Raw genomic sequence first — 27,917 nt, 5'->3', positions numbered from 1 at the left:
ATTTTTTTCAAAATTGTTAAGAGGAAAAACAGACAAGGTTGGAATTAAAGCCATTTCTGAACAAGAGCCTGCCATTTTTATATGCAGTGTCATTTTCCAAGGTAAAATATACAGTTTTACTGTGAAATATTTCATACATTCTTTTATTCATTCATTTCATGTGTTTTCTGTTTCTGTCTTAATGTATAGATTGCCTTTTGAATAGGCATTAGTGAATTACATCAATTCAGAGATGTAAATAAAATAATTTTCCACCTTAATATTTCTTAAATTAAGATCTGTTCTTAAATTGGCACCTGCTGAATGCAGCTTCTTCTTCCAGAAAAACTTTCATTGAGTAGACAGGTTTTCTTGAAATAGCACCTTAGAAATCAAGAAGAAAGGGTCATCCAGTAAACTCATTCATTTAAGAAATACTATTGAGCGCCTACTCTGCCAGGAATAAGGAAGCTGTAACAAGGACAGACAAGGTTTCAATCTTCTTAGAGTTCTAGAAGGTAAAGTAAATTCTGTATATAAACAATTAAATAGAATACAATCGAGTAAATTACTACTGCAGCTTAATGCAGAGATATTTAAAATGCTATAGGATAACCGAAGAGGAAGTTAATAATTCTGGATGTGCTATTCAGAGGAGAAAGAACTCATCAAGTGGAAGGATACCAGGCAAGGGAAAGAACATAAGCCAAGGCAGGGAGGTGTGAAATGTCAGGGTGTGTACAGGGAATGATGAGTAGTCTAGTAGAACTGTTTCTCTTCAACATGAATAATGAACAGAGCCCTTAAAAAGGAAAGAAATATCTTGCCAATCTGTAGGATTGACTCAAATTATATTTAAATTTTTATATACATGATATTTCTTTTATTCTGCAGCAATAAAAGTCCCAAACATGTTTATTCATTAGATGGGAACAAAATTATGAAACCAATTAAAACCTAATTATCAACAATAATTTAAAGTGATATGTGAGTGTTATTTTGGAGCATGGTGAGCCCCAACGAAGCAAATGAACTAGTTTTTTAACTAGTTTCATCAGTTATCTGTGAATTGGATAGGCCAGTCATCTATCTTAAAATATGACAATGTTATAATTATGACTAACAATGGCTGGTGTTTGTGAGTGCATATTTTGAATACATACACACAAACACACACACAGACATACACTGCACCAACTTTTTTTCTGACAATGCCTTACTCTTGGCAAAATTCTTCAAGTAGCTTCATGAGAGACACAGAGAGGCAGAGAGATAGGAAGAGAGAGAAAGAAGCAGGCTCCCTGCAAGGAGCCCAATGTGGGACTCGATCCCAGCACCCTGGGACCATGACCTGAGCCAAAGGCAGATGCTCAACCACTGAGCCACCAGCTGCCCCCATCTTTGCTGATTTATTGTCTTGTCCTAACTTCCTAATGTTGGGGTGCTTAAGAGTTTCATCCTCATCTATATACTCTGTTGGTAATCTCATTTAGTCTGATGCATTTCATTTTTCTCTATACTCTAGGAACCATTGCATTTTTATATGCAATCCAGACTTCTCTCCCATACTCCAAACTCATATATTAAGCTACCCACTTGACATCACTACTTGAGTGGTGAGTAGACATTTCTTACTCAATGCATCCAAATCTGAATTTCTGATCTTTTTACCAGTGTTGTTCTTTTTATAGTCTATCATCTCAGTTAATGACAATCCAATTCTTATAAATTATTCAGGACAAAACTTTGGAGTTTTTCTCATTTTTCTTTCTCATCTCAGATCCCAATCCTCCCAGGATATTAAATGGGTTTAGCTTCAAAATGTATCCAGAATGGGGCACTGGGAGAGCTCAGTCTGTTAAGTGGCCAACTCTTGATTTCGGCTCAGATCATGATGTCAGAGTCCTGGGGTCCCACTGCTGGCTGTGAGCTCAGTGGGGATCTGCTATTCTCCCGCTTCTCCCCCCCTACAAATAAATAAATCTTTTAAAAAATGTATCCAAATAAATCCTGCTGTCACAGCTTTCTCTGTTTTACTCTTCCGAAGCCACCATTATGTACTGTCTGTATTTTTGTAGTAGCTTCCTATTTAGTCTCCATTCATCTGTGCTTATTCCCTGGTAAGCCATTACAAAGCATTCTCAAGAAAGCTTCCAGCGTGTTAATTTTATTATGTAAGTTATATCATGCCACTCCTCTAATTAAAAAAAAAAAAAAGGCTTCCTTTTTTTTCTGAATAAGAGTCAAAATTCTGACAGTGGCTTACAGGGCCACACGTAATCTGTCCCCTAACTCTTCATGTTCCAGTGTATGCCAGTAGCGTACCTAGTATATTTGACACACAGAGTGGAGTATTAAGACTTCCCTCTTGACTGCTCAACAAAACATGCTTTATAATAATCATGAAATGAAACCAGTAATCATAATGGCCAAAAAAGAAACCAAAACAGTGACATTTTTCTATTGAACTTCTTGTGTGAAGTTCTTGTATATACATGTATATACATAGATTTATCAGGCCAGTATATATAAAGATTTTAAAAAATAAGATGTGTTCAGTACAAAAAAGCATTACTTCTAAATTGTGTTAATACATTAAAGAAAAGAAATGTGCCAACATTTTAGTTAAATCAATAATTAATAACATTCTGTTTTCTAGTTTTAACTTCTACAAATTTTCAATGACCATCCAAATTAATTTTCTTTACATATTCATGCTCAGTAGGCAATATAAATGTATTCCTTGGTCTACCTATGCTCATATTTGGTGAAAGAACAGTGTTACTAGTTTTGATTTCAAAAAGTTTCACATAAAACAGAAGATATACACAAAAAGAGAAGAAATTCTTAACATGAGACTAAATCTGAAACAGATGCATAAAAGTTTTCACAATAAACTCCAAAAAATTTACAAATGCATAAAAAGAACAAGGAGTTAATGGTTAATTGAATGACAGAGGTGAAGCAACTCCCATTTGGTTTATTTCTGTATCCATATCATTCTTCCTACTGTTTAAATGCAGGGATATGTAGTATCACAATGGTTAGAGATACAAACTGTGCCTAAAGTGGGTTCAAATGGTCTAAAACGTCACAAATGGAAATGAACTCTCTTGAAGACCTATGGGTGTCTCAGAGGCTGTTTAACAAAACTATTTAAATCAATGTAGAATACAATGGATTTTTTTGTTTGTTTTTAAGGACAAATTATAAAACATGACTATTTGAAATGATAAAACATTAAAATTCAAAAATAACCAAAGCAGTTGTTTAGAACTTAAATGAAAATTTTTTTCAGGAAAGTTATTGTTCACTGGCACTGGTTGGAATGGTCTGCACCCTGGTATATTGCCCCCACTCTCTACCCTTAGTAGGCTCCTGGATTATGGTATAATAAGAAAACTGAGACAAGTACACTTCAGTGGAATTCTTTGGATACATTTACAGAAGTCAAGTTCAGCTTCATTGCACTTCTACTTTGGCTGAATCTTTGATATATAATAACTACACTCTGTAACTGGTGGTTGGTTAATACGAAAGGATCTTTAAAGTGTGAAATTATTTCTCAGCCTTTTATGTAGGGCAGGGGTCAACAAACTGGCTCACAGGTCAAATCTGGCCTGCCACCAGTTTTTATAGATAAAGTTTTATTGGAACACAGCCATGCTAATTTATTTGCATATTATCCAGGGCTGCTTTTAACCTTTGGTGGCATAATTGAGTAGTTGAAACAAATATCAAATGGCCCACAAAGCCTGAAATTTAGACTATCTGTGCCTTTACAGGAGAAGTTTGCAAACATCTTCTGTATTACATTTGTGTACAATAATTGGGTGTTAAACTTTATAATGAATAATTTATTTATTGAACTGTGTTAATGAGAAACAAAAGCAAATAAAATTGATCTGCTTTGGCTAAGATGTTTGCAGCAAGCAATTTACTATCAGAGGAAAGCATGATTGAATCAAGAGTGTTTTTTAACATGACTGTGAAGTCAGCAGAGAAAGGATGTTTATATCCATGGGCTGAGATTATGAAACATTAACTCTGCGTTTGCATTAATATTGGAAACAAAACAGCATTTATAGAGAAAGAATGATTGAAGTGTTAGCATCTGTGCAAGGTAGAGTAACGGGAAATAATTTATCATGAGATGATTTATAACTTCACTTTACAGAGACAGTTATTTTCATGGTACAAATACTTCATATCTGGAAATGATTGTAACAAATGTGATTTTTTTTCCTTTAGCATAAGTTGTATGACCTGCTTCACAAAGTTCAGTGCTACAAATGTGGTTGAATATTGTACTTGTCCAATTAATTGCATGAGTTATCACCTATACGCTTCAGCAGAAAGCTTAATACCAGCGTTTTGAGGTTTCCTTAACATCCAGGATCGCTGTGGGTTTGAGGCTTTTTCAGTGCTGGGTAGTCGGAAACCCAGTACCCAAGAGGTGCCCATTTTCAAATGCCCTGGTTCCTTGTTGTTGTCCTTGTTCCTGAATATAAAGCTTCAGTCTCCTCTGGGTCCTGGGAAAGCTTCTGAGCCTTGCCCTCATTCTTCCCAGGAGGCTTCTTGGACTCTTTAAGTTGAGGTATTTCCTCCATTAGACTCATTTCTCATTACTGAAGAACAATTGGTTGCGGCAGCTTTGGTCAGAGTGTGGAAGGTCGATTTATTCCCTGCTCCCTTGGTCTCAGAAGGATGATTACTTGCCATACATTTGCATGACGGAGAGGGTCATTTGGTGGACTCCTATAAAGGAGATCATTTCCAAGGTCATCCCGCACCTACCTTGGCAATAAGTGGGCTACAGCTTCTTGTTTCCAAAGTAGTATTTAGCATCCGCAGCACAGGTATTACCTGGAAAAATTCCTAGGCCAAGCGACTTTGAGTTGGTGTTGTCCTGCTTCTTCTAGACACCGAGGGTTGGCACTGTCTAGTAAGAACACACAGTAAATGAGAAGAGACAAAACGGTTAAGACATTTGACCGTGGGAAGAAGGAGCAAAGGAAATCGGGGGCTGGAAGAGGATTTGGAATGAGAATGCATATTTCTTGTGTAAAAGAAATGGGTATCTTAAAGAGTATCTTTTAGGAAGAAAAATGTGAGCATAATTTAAGATGAGGATAAAGTTTAAGAATGTTGATAGATGGTGGAGGGAGCAAGAGTTTCTAGAGTGTAGTTAGTAGAGTCCTGGAGGGATCATTCAAAACGGCTTAAATTTACGTTCAAATACATTTCTAATGTTCCTTCATATTTTTAGAGATCTTCAGGTACAGGAAGGATTTCATTTAACTCATGGTATTTTGGTAAATAGAACTGAAGACCCCTGGGAGGAGTCATGAGGAATCAAAAGTTGGGAGAACTTTTTTCTCCCTCCAAAATAAGAATAGTTTGTATCATTTCCCTTGATATTATATAACTAATGCATGATAATAACTTTAAGACATGAAGGACAGTATAGGTAAGAAAAATTTAAAACTCTGAAGTTTTATATTCAGATAAAAAATATTTATATATTCAATATAAAAAGTCTTTTTGCTAACTCTCTTCCGTACTGCTTTCTCTCTAAATATCCCCATACATATGGGTGAGGTAAATGGGATCATATCATATGTGGGATTTTCATCAGCATAATTTTAAAAATAGCCTTAAAACGTGGCTCACTTTTTTTTTTTACTTATTTCATTGCACTTTATAACTTTATCTGTCTGCAGTCCAGATAACCACTATTAATGATATATGTCTGTCTGTGACTTAGAATCATTTTAGTATTCTCACTTCCATATTCATGTTCCCATTTCCTGGGATATAATGAAGGAAATCTTACACTATATGATTATTTCCTTGTAAGTAACTTTGTTTACTTTTGTCTAGATGTCACAGCACTTTCTCTGGACCTTTACCAGAATATGTGTAATGTCCTCTTGGGAAAAAAACAAATCTGTTTGTGATGCAAAATTAAATATTTCTTTAAACTTGGAAATTTTTTATTATTATCTTGGATTTCTTCTTCTGTGTGTGTGTTCATGTTTTTCCTTCTCATGTGTCTTGTATTCACATTTTCTGTCTCCTAGATTTTTCATAACCTTCTCATTATTCTATTTCCCCTAGTTATTTTTACCTTTTTGCATGTTTGCTGTGTTTTGAGATATATCTTGCACTCAGGAATGAACAACATGTTGTCTATTAGTTCCTGAAGTTCTCAAGTCTTTATGCTAGATTTTTTATTTAGGGGGCTCTTCCTTCTGTCTTTCCTTCCATGCACAAAAAGAAATGGTGTAAACTTAAGTGCATATAATTAGGTGAAAGAAGCCAATCTACAAAGGCTACATACTGTAGGTCGGATTCCAATCATATGATGTTCTGGAAAAGGCAGAACTATGAAGATAGTTGTTTGTTTGCTTTTTCTTCCTCCCTCACTTCCTCTTTTTCCTTCCTCCCTCCTTCCCTTCTAGTTTTCTTTCCTTTCTTTTATTCCCTGTTTGAGAAAGCTGTTATTCTTCTCCTTTACCATTGTTGCTTTATTAGGAGCCATTTAGTCTAGGACTCTTTTCCCCTTTCCCTAATTCTAACGTCTCAGGCACTTTGTTATTATCTTGTATCTACTCATGTCTCTGATGAAGCTGGCAGCAGGTTAAGTTGGTGAGAAGTCTCGAGAGGAAACAAACCAACACATAGAAAGAGGATCAACACTGTCTTCTGCTGCTTGGTAACGTACCGACTCATCGGTTCTTTGACCCCAATTGAGCAGCCTGTAAGCTTTCAGGTCTTTTTGGTCTCAGATTTTAGACAAATTTCATGCTCAGGAATAGGACAGAACTCAACCTATTTGGGAAGTTTTCAGAGCAGTTCTCACCAAGCCAAGGACACTTAGTAGGTGCTCCGTTCAGGGAGAGGGTTGCCAGGTTTGGTCATGCAGGCTGTGCATGGCTCCACTGCAAGGGCCACCATGTGCATAGATTTTGATGACACTGGTGTTTGTAATGCTACCATCCTGTCTTGTGGGACAGGAAGACTTGAACCTTCATCCCAGGCTACTCTGCCATGGTCCTCATTGTTCCTGTGTGGTCCACGGGGCAACAGAGTCACTCTCCCTGCACATGGCAGAGGGGAGACCCTCCACGCACAGAGCCTGCCCATCTGTTAGTCTTGTATTACGTCTCAAAGGAGAGTTGCTAGATTCCGTGAGTAAGAAGGGGGCCTCTGAAAAGAGGCACTAACATTTTCTCAGGGTCACTACTCATTTTAACAAGAACCAAAGGGGAAGAGCTCCAGGAAAAAAAAAACTTTCTACTATCTAGGAGTACTCTTTTTCATTACTTTTGACATCTTATTAAATATGTAGTTACCTATGATCAGAATTAGTCTATAGATTTTTTTTAAAGATAATTTTTTTTAGAGTGGCTTTAGGTTTGCAACGGAATTGAGAGGATGGTCCACGTTTCACAATTTTCATATCCCCTCTGACCCTGAACATGCATAATCATTCCTATTATTAATGTCTTCTACCAATGTGCTACATTTGTTACTATTAATGAGCCACACTGATGCATTTATAATTATCCAAGTCCACAGTTTACATGGTGGTTCTCTCCTGATGTACATTCTGTGGGTTTGGACAAATATATAACATCCATCATTATGGTATCATACAGAGTATTTTCACTGCCCTAAAAATTCTCCATGCTCTGCTTATTCACTACCCTCTCAACCCCTAGCAACCACTGATGTTTTTACTGTCTCTAGTGTTTTGCTATTTTCAGAATGTCATATGGGTGGAATCATACACTATGTGACCTTTTCAGATGACTTCTCTCACTTAGTAATATCCATTTAAGGTTCCTGCATGTCTTTTCATAACTTGATAGCTCAGTTCTTTTTAGCATTGAATAATATTCTGTTACCTGGATATACCACAGTTTATGATGCACTGGTTTGCTAGGCCATCTTGGCTGCTTCCAAGTTTGGCAAGAGTGAATAAAACTGCTATAAATATTCTATGTGCAGATTTTTATGTGGACCTCAAATTTCAACTCCTTTGAGTAAATACCAAGGAACATGATAGCTAGATGGTATGATAAGAGTATGTTGATTTTCTTTTTTTTTTAAGATTTTATTTATTTATTCATGAGAGACACAGAGAGAAAGAGAGAGGCAGAGACACAGGCAGAGGGAGAAGCAGGCTCCATGCAGGGAGCCCGATGTGGGACTCGATCCTGGGACTCCAGGATCACGCCCTGGGCCAAAGGCAGTGCTAAACTGCTGGGCCACCCGGGGATCCCCAGTATGTTGATTTTCGAGAGAAACCACCAGTGTTCCAAAGTGGCTGTAACCATTTTGCATGAATGAAGAATTCCTACTGCTGCATACCCTCACCAGCATTTGGTGTTGTTAGTGTTCTGGATTTTGGCCATTCTAATTGGTGTGTAGTCTTAGACTTTTGATGATAATCTCCTATAGGTACCATAGAATCAATTCCTCAGTTAAGAAGCAAGTAGTCCAAGAGTACTTATGGATTGCTTTTCTGTTCTGTGTTTCTATTTAAGCATTAAATTCAATCCTTTATATTTACTTCCCAGATCCTTTTCCTTTTACTATTGTTGTAAAATTACAAAAAAAATCTTACTTTTTAAAAAAAAAAGATTGTATTTATTTGAGAGAGAGAGAGAAAGAGAGAGAAAAGCCTGAGTAGGGAGTAGAGGCAGAGGGAGAATGAGAAGCAGACTCCCTGCTGAGGAGGGAGCCTGATGTGGGGCTCAATCCCAGGACCCTGAGATCATGACCTGAGCTGAAGGCAGATGCTTAACCAGCCCAGCCACCCAGGCACCCGCCAAATAATCTTACTTGTACAGGCAAAATTTTTCATACAAATAAGGCTTTCTGGAAGTCACACAAAATTATTATAGAAAAGTATTTAACTCAGAATTATAAAACATCCAATTTTTTTAGAACTCTTACATTATTACTTGACAAGAACAAAGAATTTAAGAGAAGGCAAGATTCAAGTATACTGTAGTGAGGCTTTTATTCTCTTGTACCTTACTTTTTAAATTGCAGAGAACACAGACTCATGGTTGAAAAAAAATAAAAATAAATGATACATAATGAAATGTAACTTTCCTTTCTAACCCAGAACAATAATCCCTGCCCTTAGAAGCAACCACTCTTAAGAAATTTATCATATAATTCAATTGTATTCTAAAGCAGAGCTTTTAAGAGACTTGATTACAAAATATTTTTGCAAATATTTATATACTGTATTATATCCATGCTCCAAAAGCAAACAAAAACCTCAGTAAATCCTCCTTGCTCTCTGAATTACATTCAGACTCCTTTTGCTTAGCATTTAAAATCTACACAGTCTGACCTTAATTTATCTTTTCAGCAGATCTCCAAAGTACTTCTTTATATGGATGTATTGTACACATCAAACTGAATATTCTATGAAGCTGTTCATGTTTTTTTAATCTGTTGAAATCCCTTCTCTTTAACTCAGCATTCAAATGCCTCAAGCTCCATAAACTATCCTGGATACCATAAGGAGATTGTGTTTTCCCCTTCTATGAATACTTATAATACAAATAGTATTTATATATTTTATAAATGAATGAATACATCTTTAACAAGGCATTACATATAATAGTTTCTTGTGTTATCCTCATATTTATGGTTATATTTGCCCTTTAATAGATTGTAAAACTCTCAGAGGGGTCCCCTTATTATATAACTTCAGCTCCTACTTAGAGCAAACACAACACACATTAATCTTTGACATACACAATAAAGACTAAGATTTTCACTTCAGGTTTTCCTTGAGGAACAAATTTCCCCCTAAAAACTGACCAGCGAAGGAGCAAATGGTACCTGCTTTATATGCCTTTATTAGAAGCTCCTAAAGTGGAAAAAGAAAAAAAAAAAGAAGCTCCTAAAGTGGTACATAGTTTCTGCCTCTTTCCGGGAAAACTGGAACAGTGTTGGAGAGATACAATATATTGTGAGACATCAATTTGAAAAGTGTCATTTTGATTTTGTGATGGTTTATTTAAAAAACTGTTGATTTTTTTAAAGTTTGTTTTTAGTACTCACTGCTTTTTACGTTTCAAAAATATTCATCAAAAGATGGCATTTTAAAGAAACATACCTTGAAATAAAAATAGGCAATTTCATAATTTTCTGTATTTATCTGGCATATGGAAGTTTTTTTAGGAACAGGTAGCTAATTTATTCATGTAGGGCATATGGTCTTTGGAAATTGTTTTAACTCCCTCACTGACCTTTCATTTTCACTTACCGCCACTCTGAAAACTTGAGGTAATTATCTATGTTTGTCTTAATTTTTACAACCCTAAAATTAAGCAGAGTTTTGTGTTTGTTTTTTTTTTAACCTTTGTGTCTCTTTTACCAATATGAGTAGAGGCAAATGCATAAGGCATCCCTTCAGACGAAGCAGGGAGAATGAGGAAACTACTAGTTAGCAGTTACTAGTTAGTATTTGGTATTTTGTATTTGAAAATAATAGACTTTGGGGATCCCTGGGTGGCGCAGCGGTTTGGCGCCTGTCTTTGGCCCAGGGCGCGATCCTGGAGACCCGGGATCGAATCCCACATCGGGCTCCCGGTGCATGAAGCCTGCTTCTCCCTCTGCCTGTGTCTCTGCCTCTCTCTCTCTCTGTGACTATCATAAATAAAATTAAAAAAAAAAGAAAAAAAAAAAGAAAATAATAGACTTTGGAGATAGACTACTTCACTGCTCACTAACTATATGCTTTTTAAAAAGTCATGGACCTTTCTGAGTCTTCATCTGTTTATTTCTAAAATATTTTATATAGTTTGGTGAGATTTAAGATACTTAAAGATACACAGTGAAAGCACTATGTCTGACACATGTAGTATTATTATCTGCATTTTCTACTAGAAAAGTTTCTCTTTGTGGTAAAATAAAGGATTTCAGTTAGTGAGACTATTAATCACAAAGCAAAAACAAACAAAAGCTATACCGAATTCATTATTCTTTTGATTTTGTTATTTTGGGTTTAAACGTGGTATTCATTTCCTTTGGGTTGTTCAGACTCCAGTCTCTTTTCCATGCAAACAAGCAAGGTTTGAAAAGGACTGGTTATATATGGCATATCAGATATAGTCATGGGGTGACTCAGCGGTTGGCTGAGCGGTTTAGTGCTGCCTTTGGTCCAGGGCGTGATCCTGGAGACTTGGGATCAAGTCCCACGTCGGGTTCCCAGCATGGAGCCTGCTTCTCCCTCTGCCTGGGAGATTAAAAATATTAAATATAATACACACACACACACACACACACACACACACACACAGTCATGGCCCAATGTTACTAGTACTATCACCAGGTATTCAGTTTCGGTTTGGATGACTACATTTGGAATGTTGTACATTCCCTCAAAAGGAAATTTGACAGGATGGGTGGGATCTTGTCCATTTCAGTTTTGTTTAGATGCTTCTGTAGTAATCTACTCATAACCATGGCCTTGTTGGCATAATTCTCTAACCAAGCAAATGAAGCTACTAAGCATATACTTAAAGCATTTGAAAACATAAGAGAATTTTCAGAATGAGCCTCTTAATAAAGCAAAATTAGATTACCTGTATCTATGAAAAATTGTGATTATATTCTTATGTATAAATATCTATGAACATATATATGAATACCTATACATATACATATATTTAAATATCTATACATATATCCCTCTAACCCTGGCTTAGATTTTCCAAGAACATTTCAAACCTCATTCAGTCGAATCCATGGTAATATGATTACAGTTTTACCTTCAACCTTCTCATTCTTTTTTGGCATTTATTATAAGTAATCAGTGTAGTGTTAGGAGAGTTTGAATATTTTTCTATGGCCCCTAAATCCACAAAAATAGAAATCTTCTTCTTGTTTCCACTGGAGTTCCAAAAGAAGATAAACGCTTGAAGGATAAATGGTAAGAATCCAAGTATGCCCTCGTAATAGCTGCTTGAGTGCTCAATATTCTAATTCAAACTCTGAAAAACCTGGACCATGATTACCACTTATGCTCAGGGTCTGAGATGCAGTCTCTTGCCATCCATTAAAACTTCCATTCACATCTTGAGATCCTACCTTTGGGTAGTAAGTAGAGAACTAATAAGTACTACCACATGATATAGAAATTTACCTCAGTGGTAACCACTCTCAAACATGCACATAGAGGCAGAACAAGAGAGAGGGAACCTACAAGGCCCTTTGTAAGTCCTACACCAACTTACTCAGATCTGTAAAAGAGGGAGCTAAGTATGGGCTTATACCTTTCACAACATAGTGACTATACCTACTCATAGCTGTGGTTTATTAGATGACTCAAAATCTGTTCACTGGTTTAGCTACTCTTTCTTGATTTGCACATATGTGTAGGGTGGAAAGAGTGGGGTTTGGATAAGGAAGTTAACTTTCTATCCTTTCAAAATATACCAAAGTATTCAGATTATGTTCGGGGGAAAACATTATATATATTATTGTTTTCTTTCCTTTATATCATGTACATAATATTAGAAGAGCTAATGAATGATATTTAGGTTTGCTTATATTTGGAGTAGTAAAGAAATTGTCTTTCCTCTTTGCTAGAAGTCAACATAACTCAGTGATATTGAATAAATACCATTCATGTGATTATCATATGACCTCTAGAAGCTAGTATTATACCTAGATTTGTAAGTTAGATGTATAGAGACACCTGGGTGACTCAGTGGTTGAGCGTCTGCCTGTGGCTCAGGTCATGATCTTGGGGTCCTGGGATCGAGTCCCACATTGGGTGCCCCGCGGGGACCCTGCTTCCCCTTCTACCTATGTCTCTGCCTCTCTCTCTGTGTCCCTCATGAATAAATAAATAAATAAATAAATAAATAAATAAATAGGGGGGGGGAGAAATTTATAAAAGAGTTTCATGCTCCAAATGAATAAGCTGTCTTGATTTGGTGTGTTGTAGAGTGAGTATCACAACCCTGGGATATTATTTCCATTATATGATCAGCTCTTCAAAATTCTAACTACTTTATTGGGCAATATCAAGTCCTTCTTTTCGTATTCAATGTCATTTTCTGTGATTGAATTGAATAATAACCATTATTCATAATTCCATTAATTACCTTCTTTGACTAAAAAAGCCTCATTGCAGCTGCTAATGGATCTCCTTTCAGGGCTTGTTAACATGGCACCTCAAATGAAGCACTCAAGATGCACATCTAACCTTCCTAGTAGTGACTATGCCCATTAATAATACTTTTAACCTCTGGTGGGGAAAGTAGGAGATGCTGGAATTGATATATGTTTTAAGTTTAATCATCAAAGCTTCATAGAGCTCTATAAATTTTGTTCTTACTCATATCCAATTAGAACTGCCTTTTTTCAGTCTATTCTTTTAAAAGGAATAGGGTAATGATGACATACTTTTCAACTGTTACATATTATGAAAGATATGAAAGCAAATCATGGTCACAATACTCAGAGCTGAAATATTATATTTCCTGAGGGGGTAAGACAAACTATACAATCCCAAAAGAACAAGTTCAAAAAATATCCAGCATGTTAATTATATTCATAGCTTTTTTTTTTTCTTTTCCCTAACTATGATTAGTGAACTCCTACTTTTTCAGGGAATAAAAGATATTTTACTGATGTTTTCCTCTTTTTATGCTACTTTATCAATGCATGCTTCATTAGGCAAAACTTAAGCATTTACTGTGAGAACAATCTTGTGAATAAAAGGTAGAAATACAATATGGAGAATATGCAAAGAATCTTTTTTTTTCTTTATGGAATGTAATTAAATCCACTGAAAAAGAGTGAAGACTTTAAAAGACAATTGAGTGTCAGTACAGTATTGTGTGCAGACCCCAATTTGGTGCAGACCTGGATTTGAACTTCATTTCTCCCAAAAGCTACCTAGGATCTACCTTAAGTAACTTACCTTATCTCTGAGTCTCAGTGTCCTGATACACTTAAAAGGGTGTATTAATCCCAGCCTTATACACTGTTAGTAGAATTGACTGTGATAATTATGTAATGATGTTAAGAGCATTTTGTGATCCCTGACATATAAATGCCTGTCCATAAAGGACAGCTAACATCTTGGCACACAGTAGGTGCTCAATAAAGACTGGCTTAATGATAGACTATAATATCTTTTCTAGGAAACCAAGATAGAGAATAAATTTTCAGTTCGCCTTCTCACATTGTGAATGGCATATGTAGGGAAAAAATATCCAGAAGACTTGTTTCTTGCTCGGTGCTTTCCATTGCAGCAGTCTTATACATTGGGCACACCTGAAAACTTGAGGAAGTTTTCAGGACACCATTACTCATCTTCATTAGTTTCATACTGCCTGTAATAGAAAGGACTCTGTAATAACCTCTGAGATCAGCTTTCCTAAGTCGATCTCACGTTGTGGTGGAGGGGCTTAAAGAATATTTTTTACTCTCTTCTTCAAACGAGGTGTTCTTCTTTGTTATCAGTAAAATATTGTTTTTAAAAAAAAAAAGAGGAAAACTTAAATTAGTGAATTGTGAAGCTTATTAGCAAATCTTAAGGAAACAAATTGATCACCACAATCAAGCTAAGTATTGCTATTTAACATCTTACAGTTCTGGAACTAGAAAAATTCTTTTTGGTATCGATGTCCTGGTATAAATGGGAATATTCAAAATTAATGTGGTATTAATAATGATAATTTGGTACTTTTTGACCAACACTCCACATTTCCGCCTCCATTCAGCCTCTAAACAGCCACCATTTTACTCTCTGCTTCGAGGAGTTTGATGATTTAAGATTATAAATATAAGTGAGATCATTTCACGATGTATACATATATCAAAATATAAATATATACAATTTTTGTCAGTTATACTTCAGTAAAACTGGCTAAAATGGGAGCTATTGAATATCATTAATAAGATCTGAGAATTATTTTTATGTAAATTTTATTTACACTCATTACTACCTTTTAACCAGTTAAACAGTTTCCTATCTAAGGCATTGAACACAGCAAGTGGAGACCTGTTGTGGTTATGCCTCTGCAGTGTGATTTAGGGAGCTCTCAGGCAAGGCAAAGCCAGTCAAGAAGAAATCATGGTGATTCTTTGCATTTTCAAGGAAAAGGTCTAACCTCGGACTTAGAGGTCATAAAACCTATTCCCATTTCTTGAGTAATGACGTATCCCCTTGATTTGAGAGTTTATTTATTTTTTTTTTAAATTTTTTTTTTTAATTTTTATTTATTTATGATAGTCACAGAGAGAGAGAGAGAGAGGCAGAGACACAGGCAGAGGGAGAAGCAGGCTCCATGCACCGGGAGCCCGATGTGGGATTCGATCCTGGGTCTCCAGGATCGCGCCCTGGGCCAAAGGCAGGCGCCAAACCGCTGCGCCACTCAGGGATCCCGATTTGAGAGTTTATAAATAAGATGATTTTTAAATTCCTCTACATCCAGGATGATCTGAAACAGTATAAACTTATTGCCATGTATTTTATACTTAAAACAACTCTCTATAAAACTGAAACATTAAAAAATAATAATAAAAAAAAATAAAACTGAAACATTGGGACGCCTGGGTGGCTCAGTGTTTGAGTGTCTGCCTTTGGCCCAGGGCATGATCCTGGGGTCTTGGGGTAGAGTCCCACACTGGGCTTCCTTCAGGGAGCCTGCTTCTACCCTCTGCCTGGGTTTCTGCCTCTGTCTCTTTGTGTCTCTCATGAATAAATAAATAAATCTTTAAAAAATAATAAAAAAGATAAAACCGAAACATGACAGGACGCCTGAGTGGCTCAGCAACTGAACGTCTGCCTTCAGCTCAGGGCATGATCCCGATCCAGGGAATGAGTCCTGCATCAGGCTCCCTGCAAGCTCTCTCATGAATAAATAAAATAAAATAAACTCTTAAAAAAAGTGAAACATTATTTAAAAAATCTAGTTTTCAAAATATTGCAAATGGTTGCTTTTCAGTCTTTTAGAACTGCAGCATTTATTTTGCAACCTTTTTTCTGGCCGTTTAGTTCATGACATCTGGTAAACTTTGCTGATAATCAAGGCTGAATAACTTATAACATCTACAATCAGTATGTAATCAAATCTGATGAAAAAACATTTACACATGCTTATTTCATTCCTCTATATATAGATATAGATAAAATTTTTAAATGAACTATTTTATTTTTTTAATTTATTTTAAAGATTTTATTTATTTATTCATGAGACATAGAGAGGCAGAGACACAGGCAGAGGGAGTAGCAGGCTCCATGTAGGGAGCCCGACGTGGGACTTGATCCCAGGACCCCAGGGTCATGCTTGAGCCAAAGGCAGATGCTCAACCACTGAGCCACCCAGGTGTCCCTAAATGAACTATTTTAAAATGTTGCTATTTAACATCTTATCCTATTGTTCTGGAACTAGGAAAGTTCTTTTTGGTATCGATGTCCTAGTATAAATGGGAATATTCAAAACTAATGTGGTATTAATGAAGACAATTAAATCCAGGTCTTTGTGTCATATTGTTTGTCCTCTCCTTGAATCGAATCATGATTAGGGGGTTTACTATGGATGTTTGTAGAAAAATCTGCATTCTGTGGAGTCACTTCTAAATAGTTGGCATCCAAAATGTTACTAAATGAAAATTAATTGCTTTTCATAAAAAAGGGACATTTTACAACATTGTGTAATCATATTAAAACAATGACTGGCCTCACTAATGGAAATTAAATGTGATCCTGTGTTCTGGCAGTGTGGCCTGGGAACTAGGTTTGCATGTAAAAGTGCAATTTCCATCCCCTGAGCAGATTTTGATTTTCAAAATAATTAGTTCTGTCAAATAATTAATTTTGTTGACAGGACTAAGTTGAGAATATACAACCTCTCTTACATATATTATAATTATTTGGAATGACAAGATGATATCAAACAATAATCTTCAATTCTGGATGTCAAACTTGATCAGATCATTTCTTTTAGTGCTTCTGTGATTCATGTTCATAACCTTGAATGGAACACATAATTAATTGTCTATAATGCTGTTTCTATATGGATATTTATTGTAGTCATTGAATCTTTGTGTTTGTGTGTAAGGAAGTGATTTTATAAAAACATGCAGTTTCCCAGGAGATAACTTTTATTTATTTATTTTTTTTTCAGGAGATAACTTTTATTAAGCTTATATTCAAATTTTAATAAAATCTTTTCTTTTTTTAATGTATTATTTTCTAAAGCTCTTTAAAATGGTACAGTTGTGGGGTGCCTCAGTGGCTCAGTCGGCTACGCATCTGCCTTTGGCTCAGATCATGATCCCAGGGTCCTGGGATAGAACCCAGCATCACGCCCCTCTGCTCAGCAAGGAATCTGCTTCTCTCTCTCTCTCTCTCCCCCTGCCGCTCCCTCTGCTTATGCTCTCCCTCTCTCTCTCTCTCTCTGAAATAAATAAAATCTTTTTTTTTAATGGTACAGTTATGTAAATTGTGCTTCTTTTGCTTTCCAAAGTTAGATAACATTGTAAAAATACGTACTACTTACCCTTCAAATGTCATTACACATCCAATTTAACTTTGTGCATAGATGATTTGGAACGCTAGAAATAATGAGTCATGTCAGTATGTACTCACAAATGAACACAATTTATTTATTAGCCTACATAGTTCTATATAAAACTGTGAAACTTTGGTGATGTTCCAATTAAAGTCATCAAGTACTTCCTATTTAAGATTATTTTGTAAGTCTCTGGTCTAGGAAATAAGATATAAACATAATACACTTCACAATGATCATTTCCTGCAGACTACATGAAAACCAGAACATAGAAATTGAAAAACCACTAGAATAACAATGAGGGTACAAGACTGTTCAATTATATTGATGTCTTAATCTATGTTAATTTTTATTTTTAAATTTTTTCTTCAAGGTATTATTTAAATTCCAGTTAGTTAATATACAATGTAAATTAGTTTCAGGTGTAAAACTTAATGTTTCATCACTTACATGGAGCAACCAGTGCTCATTTCAGGTGCTCTCCTTAACACCCATCAACAGTTTAACCTGTTTCCCACACCCCTCCCTTCCAGTAACCCTCAGCTTGTTCTCTGTAGTTAAAAGTCTGTTTTCTGGTTTGCCTCTCTTCCCCACCACGTTCATCTGTTTTGTTTCTTAAATTATACATATGAGTGAAATCATATGGTATCTTTGACTGACTTGTTTAGCTTAGCATACTTTCTAGCTCCATCCACATTATTGCAAATGATAGAATTTCATTTTTTATGGCTGAGTAATATCCCAGTGTGTGTGTGTGTGTGTGTGTGTGTGTGTGTGTGTACACTACCTCTTCTTTATCCATTTGTCAGTCAATGGACATTTGTACTCTTTCAATAATTTGGCTAATTGTTGATAATGCTGCTGTAAACATCAGAGTGCATGTATCCCTTTGAATCAGTATTTTTGTATTCTTTGGGTAAATATCTAGTAGTGCAATTGCTGGATCATAGGGTAGTTCTATTTTCAACTTTTAGAGGAAACTCCATACTGTTTCCAGAGTGACTGTACCAGTTTGCATTCCCACCAACAGTGTAAAAGGGTTTCCCTTTCTCGGCATCCTCACCAATATCTATTGCCTTCTATATATTTTTTTTTTAAGTCATTCTGACAGGTGTGAGGTGATACCTTATTGTAGTTTCCCTGATGATGACTGAAGTTTAGCATCTCTTCATATGTCTGTTAGGCATCTGGATGATGTCTTCTTTGGAAAAATATCTATTTATGTCTTCTTCCTATTTTTTAACTGAATTATTTGGTTTTGGGGTGCTGAGTTTTATAAGTTCTTTATATATTTTGGGTACTAACCTTTATCAGATATGTCACTTGCAAGGACCTTTTCCCATTCCAAAGGTTGCCTTTAGCTCTTTTTTTTTTTTCTGTGCAGATCTTTGTCAATTTTTAAATCTACATCTATTTTCCTGTGTGTGTGTGTGTGTGTGTGTCTCTCTCTCTCTCTCTCTCTCTCTTTGTCTCATAAAATAAAATACCTTTGAGGATGGCTTCCACGTGTCATTTTCTTAAAAAGTTCCTTAAGTGGTTCTTTTGTAGAGCTGAGATTGATAGGTATTAAAAAATATTAGAGTTTCACTCAAATTTTTTTGAAGTCTTAAGCAAATGAAAATATACCAGCCATGTTTCTAAAGACTAGATTAGCATTTATAAAGCTGTGGAGTTTTTTCCATATTAATTTGTACTTTGTATAGCAATCCAATCAAAATACAATTTTTAAAGTATTTTTGAAATATAATTGACATACAATGTTACATTAGTTTCAGGTATACAGTATAGTGATTTGACAAATCTATACAATACACAGTACGCACTACAATAAGTATAGTTACTGTCATCATACCAAATTATCACAGTATTATTGATGATATTCCCTATGCTGTACTTTTCATCTCCATAACCTATTTTATGACTGGGAGTTTATACATCTTTATCCTCGTCACCTTTCCCACCCCCCCCCCCACACACACACACAAATTTATTCTCTGTACCTAAGAGTCTGTATCTGGTTTTTGTTTCATTTGGTTTTGTATTCCGCATATAAGTAAAATCATATGGTATTTGACGTTTTCAGTCTGACTTAGTTTACTTAGCATAATACACTCTATTTGTGTCACAAATGGCAAGATCTCATTCTTTTTTGTGGTTGAGAAATATTCTGATATATATATATATATATATATATATATATATATATATATATATATTTCGTATACACCACATCTTTATTCATTCATCTATCAGTGAACACAGATTACTTCAACGTCTTGACCATAGTAACTAAAGCTGCAATAAACAGAGGGGTGCATGTATCCTTTGGAATTAATGTTTTCATTTTCTCTGAGTAAATAATCAAGAATGAAATTACTGAATTGTATGGCATTTCTATTTTTAATGTTTTTGAGGAAACTGTACTGTTTTCTACAGTGGTTGCACCAAATTATATACTCACCAGAAGTTCACAAGGATTTCCATGCATATCCTTACCAACACTTGTTATTTCTTGCTTTTTTTTGTCCATGCATATCCTTACCAACACTTGTTATTTCTTGCTTTTTTTGATACTGGCCATTCTGACTCATATGAGGCGATAGCTCACTGTGGGGTAAGGTTTGCATTCCCTTAATGATTAGTGATTGATGAGCCTATTTTTAACATGTCTTTTGGCCATTCAAAGTATGTCTTTGAAAAAAAATGTCTATTTGGGCCTCTGCCCATTTTTTACTTAGATTATTTCTCATTTGCCAAATTGTTGAAAATATTTTTTAAAGATCTTACTCATTGAGAAAGAGAAAGAGAGAGCAAGGAGGAAGGGCAGAGGGAGTGTGAGAAACAGACAACCTGTTGTGTAGGGAGCTGATCCAGGGCTGGATCCCAGGACTCTGGGATCATGACCTGAGCTGAAGGCAGATGCTTAACCAACTGAGCCACCCAGGCACCCTGAAAAATATTTTTAAACAATTTGGCAAATGACAATTCTAAAGCTCTTATATATGAATATGTGGTTATATTTCTATATACTGTTTGAAAAGAAATGGAAGAGCAGCACCTTTGGATGTTCACACACTCATAGATCAATACCTACAATAATTAACATAATTCTGAAACATATAAGAATATATCAGATCCTACAGATCCTACAGGATGTATTGCAGATCATTAGCTAAACAAATGATTGTTCAGTAAATGGTGCTAGAATAATTGGCTGTTCTTAGGGGGAAAAAATCAGATGTAGTTTCACTCGATATGATGAAAATTTATAAATCCCATAAATCCTGTGACCAAGTCATTTTTATTCGAGCAACCCAGCATAAAGATAAAAATTAAAATTCACAAAGATATAGATTTAATTAATGGTTGTAATAAGAAAACAATAAGCAAAACTTAAAGACCAATATTAAGAAAAATCTTAGAATATTATTAATGTGTTTCAAAAATAAATGCTAAAATTTTATTTGCAAAAATTGATTAAGAAATAAATTAGAAGGAAATATGAGAAAATTAATTATATTTTTGAGTTTTTTGATTTCTGTGTGTTTAATTTTCTCAGTTTTTATATATTTTTAAACAAACATGAATTTATCATGAGTGAAAAAACAAAAACCAGTTATTTCAAACACTAGTTATTGGAGTTGTTATTCATAAAAGCTTTAAACTTCACTGAATATCATAAAATTACCTAAAATATAGCTTTGAAAATTTTGCTGTTTGGGAAGACTTAATATTAAAATGGTCTTTTTTGAAGTCTATATATTTAATTCAACTCCCATCAAAGACTCGCTCTTCATGTGTATTTGTGTGTGTAATTATCACTTTGTTTTATGTAATTGATTGGTATCTCCAGTGACATGCAGATTAGGAGTAATCAGAGAAAAATTCTTGGACCATTCCCAGTCATAAAGGGAAGAAATTCAAGTGCCCATCTTTAAAAGTGATGTCTAATGTTCATTTTTTTTCTGGATTTGTTGACTTATAATTTACATATAGTATCATGTAAGATTCAGGGGTACAATGTGATGATTGAATACCCATTTATAAAAGACCCGCTCCTTAGAGTGACTGTCAAAAGTACTTTGGAGTATATTTTTTTTTCTTTCAAAAAATTTTTAAAGATTTTATCTATTTATTCATGAGAGACACATAGAGGCGGAAACATAGGCAGAGGGAGAAGCAGGGTCCCTGTGGGGAGCCTGATACAGGACTCTATCCCAGGACCCTTGGATCACGACCTGAGCCATGCAGGTGCCGCTATGTATATTTTCAAGAATGCATTTGAGAAGAAGAATACTAAGGAGTCTTTGACCCATCCTTTTTAACATCAGAATAATGACAAATGTTACCACAACCTTAGAGAAAATATTGTTGACTAGAATAAAAATTCTAGAGAAATATCAAATTATACATGAGAATTTAATATGTTAAGAGGACTCATTTGTTTTCTGTGGAAGAAATAATAGTATAGTTAATATGTAGCATTGACATTTTGGACCGTCCATCTGTAAATAATTAATTTTACCTCTAACCCTATAAAAATAATGAATACAGACCAAAAATATACAGAAGATTGTAAAGATCCAGAAGTAAAGTTTAAATAATGAAGCCGTATATATTAATCAAGACATGAAACCTAAACAATTTAATGGAAAAAATCAATATATCTGATTTCATAAGAATTAAAATTCCTTGGGGCACCTGGAGGGCACCTCGGTTAAACATCTGACTCTTGATTTCAACTCAGGTCATGATCTCAGGATCTTGAGATCCAGCCCCACATCGGGCTCCTCATTTGGCAGGGAATCTGCTTGAGGATCCCCTCTCTCCCTCTCCCTCCACCTCTCCCCCTTCTCTCTCTCTCTCTCTCATGTAAATAAATCTTTATAAAAAAATAATTAAAATCTTGCTAATGAAAGGCACCATAAAGCCAAGATAAAAGATAATTTTGGAAATACTTAAGTAAAATAATTATTGTGTCTACTATGCAAGGAACACCTAAAAATTGATAAGTAAATATAGTTAACCCAGTTTTTAAAAAATAGATAAATGATACCAACAAGCAATTCTAAAATGGGGGAAAGCAAATGGATGACAAATATATGAAATGGTGTTAAAAATAATCAATGGAATATATGAAATGGTGTTAAAAATAATCAATGGAGAAACATACAGGGAAATAACAGTTAGCTACTCATTTTACCCATCAGTGTTGCTTTACATTGTTATATATTAACAATAAATTGTATTCCTTTTACCAGTTGAAAATCTTTTGAGGAAAGGAAAAAACTAAAATCAAAAGGAACATAGAATAATATACACATTTTTAGATGATTTAATATTAAATGAAAAAAATCTAAAATTGAATGTGATTGGAAATGTCTATCTTTTTTTTTTTTCAAAAGAGAGAGAGAAAACGAGCAAAGGGGGAGGGGTGAGTGTGGGGAGCTACAGTGGGAGAGGGAGAGGAAGAAACTTAAGCAGGTTCCACCTAGCATGTAGTCTTACCCAGGGAGCAATCCCAGGACTCTGAGATCATGACCTGAACCTATATCAAGAGTCAGACACTTAAACAACTGAGCCAACCAGACACTCTAAAAATATTTTTAGGGGAATCCCTGGGTGGCTCGGCGGTTTGACTCCTGCCTTTGGCTCAGGGCCTGATCCTGGAGAACCGGGATCGAGTCCCACATCAGGCTCCCTGCAGGGAACCTGCTTCTCCCTCTGCCTGTGTCTCTGCATCTCTCATGAATAAATAAATAAAAATCTTAAAAAAATAAAATAAAATAAAAACATTTTTAAAATGGTAACTTCAAAAAAGAATAAATAAAAAGCTATAAAGGGAAATACATTAAAATTTTAACAATTGTTATTAGGCACTAGGGTTAAAGAGATAAAGTTCATAAACATGTTGACAATAGTACTTTGCACATGGGAATGTTCAGTATACAGTGGCTATTTTTATTGCCATTTTTATTCATGTGTAACTATTATTATTGTAGGTTTTTTATGTGTTTGTATTTTTTTTGTATCTTCTTTATATTTGTTAGCATATTGTAACACAGAACTCCATAATCACTATTTAATGGTAGCAATGACAAAGTCAATACTGAACAAATTAACCATGACATTAGAATACTATACTCTGGAACTTCTGGCTTATTTCTATGCAGCATTATTATTCTTCTGTAATGACCATCTCTGTTCCAACTAGATCACCATGCTGTCACTGATATTTTAAGTGTCTACTGTGTATCCAAGTATAATAATAATTGCCTTCATCTCCATTCCAATTTTGTGAGAAAAGTGCTATCATTATTCCGCTTTTACAGATAGGGTTAATGAAGGTGAAGGAAGTTTAATAATTTTCACAAGGGCATACAGGTGCCAGAAAATGGTGCTGCCATTTGAACCAAGGTCTCCTGATTTCAGAATCTATGCTTTTAGCATTCTATTATTGTCTCCATATCTATAATTTAGTTCATTGAAGATTGAATTTTTCCAAGTTTTACTATTTGTCATTAATTGTTACAAAGTTTCTAGTTTGAATTATTGTTTTCTTAAACACCAATAATCAAAATATTTTGTGAAGTGATAATTAGATATTTTTCAAGTTTGAACATCTATGTATTTAGCTAAATGAAACAATGTATTAAGAAAATATTTCATTTTTCTAAATTTCATTAGAATTAAAAATGGTTTTGAAATTCAAGCAAAATAATGTATTAGATCACGGTAGATTAACTTCCAGTTACTTTGTATTTTATCCAAAACTATGAGTTAAATTATTCAACAGACAAAAAGAATCTACGTTTATAAGATAGCCTGTACTGTGTGTGGCCTTTAAATATATTAGTTGATCTAGAATACATATAAAATTTTACCTGGTTGAAATATCATTTTTAGATTGAATCCTTTCAGCCTAAATCAATCTGCTCTTTGAATTTTTATGTTATCAGATATTTTGCTCTCTTTTGAAGGTAACAAAGGTAATATAAGTTTCTACATCTGAAACCTGTCACAAGGCAGAGCTCAGTTTAACAAAAAATTGTATATACTTATGTAATCAGAGAAAAGCTGTCATCTAGCTGATATTTATCTGGAAACCTCTGTACTTTGAAAAATGTGTCTAAAAAATATTGTAGAAAGAACTCTAGGGGTTTTTTGTTTTTGTTTTTCATTGTGTGGGCAAATTAATGATGGTGGAGTTTGCATTGCCCTCCACTGCTTCTACTCTGCATTTTTCCTGCCCTATCTCCTTTACTTAAACAGAGGCATTCTAGCATCACTAGGATACTATCCCCAAAGCCTATTTATCCATGAGATCTAGAAATAGAATTGAGTGCAAGTAGAATTCTGTTCAGATTTATTCTTATTGACTACACGTTCACGGAAATGAATTAATAATTCTCAGTTCATGAGACACAGGCATCATTGGGCTACGCATGACCCATTTTATTCTAAAAGTAATTATTTAATTATCAGATACCAAAATCCAATTATGGATTCTTCACGTATGCAGTTCAATAGTGAACCAATATGCAGAAATTGTGGTTGGGTGGGATAAACTAATAGGCTTGCAGTCTGAAATTCAGGCTGTGGCATCTGGTCAGGATCTTGCACTTAGAAGGAAATAAAAAGATCTGCGTAAGTACAAAATATCTTGTCTCATTAAGCACGTAAGGTTTTTGTTTGCCACTTTTGCTGCTCTGTAACGCAAGAGATAAGCTCAGGTGACTTAACAGGTATGGGAGGTTTCTTTTACCTTCCAGAGGTAGGGCACAGCATGTGTTTGGCACAAAGATGGCCTTACCCTGTGTTCGTACAGGTGAGCTCTACCTAATGACTTTAAAGACTATTGTAGACAGATAAAAGCAATTTGTTTGAATGTGTATTTCACAGTATTTATTAGGTCTTGATGACAGTACATATTTACAATTAGCTCAAAGAGTTTTTGCTCTGGCAGGCCTGTGTACGATGCTAATCCTTTCTGAAGGAGGAAAATTAAGGACATATTTCACCAGTTGGTACCTGGCAGTAGATTAATGACTGGCATTTCTAAGACCGTGTGTCAAAGAATTTAAATAAACACTTGTTAACTTGATGCATTAGCGTCAATGTGTTCTTGTCGCTATCATTGTAAAGGGAAATGATTCAGAAAAAAAAAATTAAAGGACGGCATGTTAGCACATGGAAAGGTCTTATAGTATTTCAGAAACACTATTTTTTAAGATTATTATCCTTCAGAATAACATTTTAGTACCAAGTTCATACACCTTGGGAAGAAAATAAGATCCTCTAATTCATGAGCAAGGTTAAACACTTTTCCATGTACTTGAAACCCTCACTAAAATAACAAGTGAGTTAATCTGTGATTTATACTAATATAAATCACAAAGAAAAGGAGTGTTGTATAACATCAGAGCTGAAGTAGGTGTGAGCTGGCCTAAGACCCGGCCCTTTAGCTATATGATCATTATTACCAAACATCTTAGCCTTAGCTGCTTTCCGTGTAAATGGCACCAGTAGTACAAGTCCCATCTATAGCACAATATTATTATAAGAATAAGCGAGATAATAATAGTTAAGCATTTTTGTGAGCTTTGAATTGCTATATAAATACAAAACATAATTTAAATACAAAATCTCGGAAGGGATTGTAGTGCAACAGATATGCTGACTGTTAACATTTATTAAATTAGTACTATATGCTAAGTACTATACAAATCTATATTTTTTAAAGCTGAATCTCTCAAAGTTTTCCTTGTGATCGGATTTTATCTCATAAAAAGTATAACCCATTCTACTCTACTAGTAAGAAATCAAGAATCCAAAGAAACTAAGCATTTTGCTTTAGTTCATGACTCTTAGGCCACTGCTAGTTTTATTATAACAGGCTGATGATGCATTTTAAAGGATTGATCTTTTCAACCTAGGTAGATATATTTTATAGAATTTAAGGTTTACTTATACCCAGATTTTTAAAGTAGGATAAATATCCATGAACATGGAAATGAACATGATAATGACTGTATTTCTTAACTAAATTTGGGATTACAAAAATATTTTTCTACTTATATATTTGCTTGCCTTGCAGAAAAAAATATACATACCATGTTGATTACATGTATACTATATCATAAAATAGATATAGACAATATTTTTAAAACAATAGAATGCATTGTTTGCTACAGTTTAAAAAGGTCTGGGGTCATCTGCCTGGATGGACATATCAACACATCATTTGAAGTTTGGATTGCCGGGGTGGATATTAGTGCCTTAGTGTGATACTTCATGATCTGAGAAGATCTCAGATTGAGAAAGGATAACCTTCAATTAAGTTCAGTTGTGTCCCTCTGATTCCTTGTCTAATCCTCTAGTATTAAAATTTTGAAATGTGTTGTGCAGCTAAGAAGTAATAGCATGATGGAGTGGAACCGAGGCAGACATTGGTCTGAATCCAGACTCCACTATTGGGCAAGCTAGCTCCCGTGTGCATAATTTTATCAAGTCAGTAGAAGGCGGGTAAGACTAGCTTGCTTGCTATATTTTTGAATTCAGTGATAATTTATGAACCATCTAGGAAAGCACTGACAAATATCGGAGCCCACCAGAGGGCAACTGTTAATAACCCAACAGGTAAATGGCAGGAGCTAGTCTACCTAAAATCTTGATGGTCCTCTTGTTTGTTTGTTTTGTTTTTTACTTGGATGCTCTTTCATTTCCTCTTCTTAATTTTCAGGCTTCTGAAAGGTTTTCATCCTTCTGGTTGTTAGTTTTAGCTTTGAACCCGGTCTCGCACTGTCATTTCTCTGCTTAGAGGTTATTAGTTCTGACCAATCTACCCAACTTAAATTATGCCTCTTCTTTGTCTTGGCACACTGTCTACATGTGCAGGACAAAACAAGTGTAACCCCTGACATTGTTGAAATATAGCTATTTTAAGTGTTTAAAATGCACATAATGACTAAAGGTAATAAGGATTTGTTTTTCATTGTCTTTTAGTGAAGTAACTTACCAGGCAGAGAGTTAGTATTTAGCATATGATGGTGTCTGTCAAGATATGGCTGTTGATTCTCACCATGCACAAACTCATGATCTTGGGACATTTCCTGAAAATCCTTCTTTGATATTTGATATCAGGAAATATAATATCTTGATACATTTAAATAAATTTCCGATGCCTCAGTTTTTTTATTTATGCATATATTCTATAATTAACTTTCATGTTGATAAGCGGTATAAAATAAATTCCTTCTCTCATAAAATATAAAATAGTAGATATAAAAGTTATCTAATATAAGTTCCTTCTTTGAAGATAGGAAAACGATAGGTGACGAGTGTCACCCGTGTGTGACACTCACCTGG

General features: G+C 34.9%; 1 protein-coding gene across 7 annotated transcripts in view; it reads left to right on the top strand.

Annotated features, from left to right (window-relative positions):
* The window catches only part of RALYL (RALY RNA binding protein like), a 709,315-nt gene that overhangs the window by 291,098 nt on the left and 390,300 nt on the right, over positions 1–27,917 (top strand). Inside the window, exon 1 of one of the 7 annotated variants that reach the window (XM_041768617.1) lies at positions 1,488–1,595. The exons of the other annotated variants lie outside the window; for them this stretch is intronic. The gene's annotated coding sequence lies outside the window, so the exon portion shown is untranslated. Of the gene's footprint in view, positions 1–1,487; positions 1,596–27,917 lie in introns of those variants that run through there. 7 annotated transcript variants of the gene reach the window in all.

The sequence above is a fragment of the Vulpes lagopus genome, chromosome 9 (assembly GCF_018345385.1).
Source record: "Vulpes lagopus strain Blue_001 chromosome 9, ASM1834538v1, whole genome shotgun sequence".
Lineage (NCBI taxonomy): Eukaryota > Metazoa > Chordata > Mammalia > Carnivora > Canidae > Vulpes > Vulpes lagopus.
This window is presented reverse-complemented; position numbering and strand designations above follow the sequence as displayed.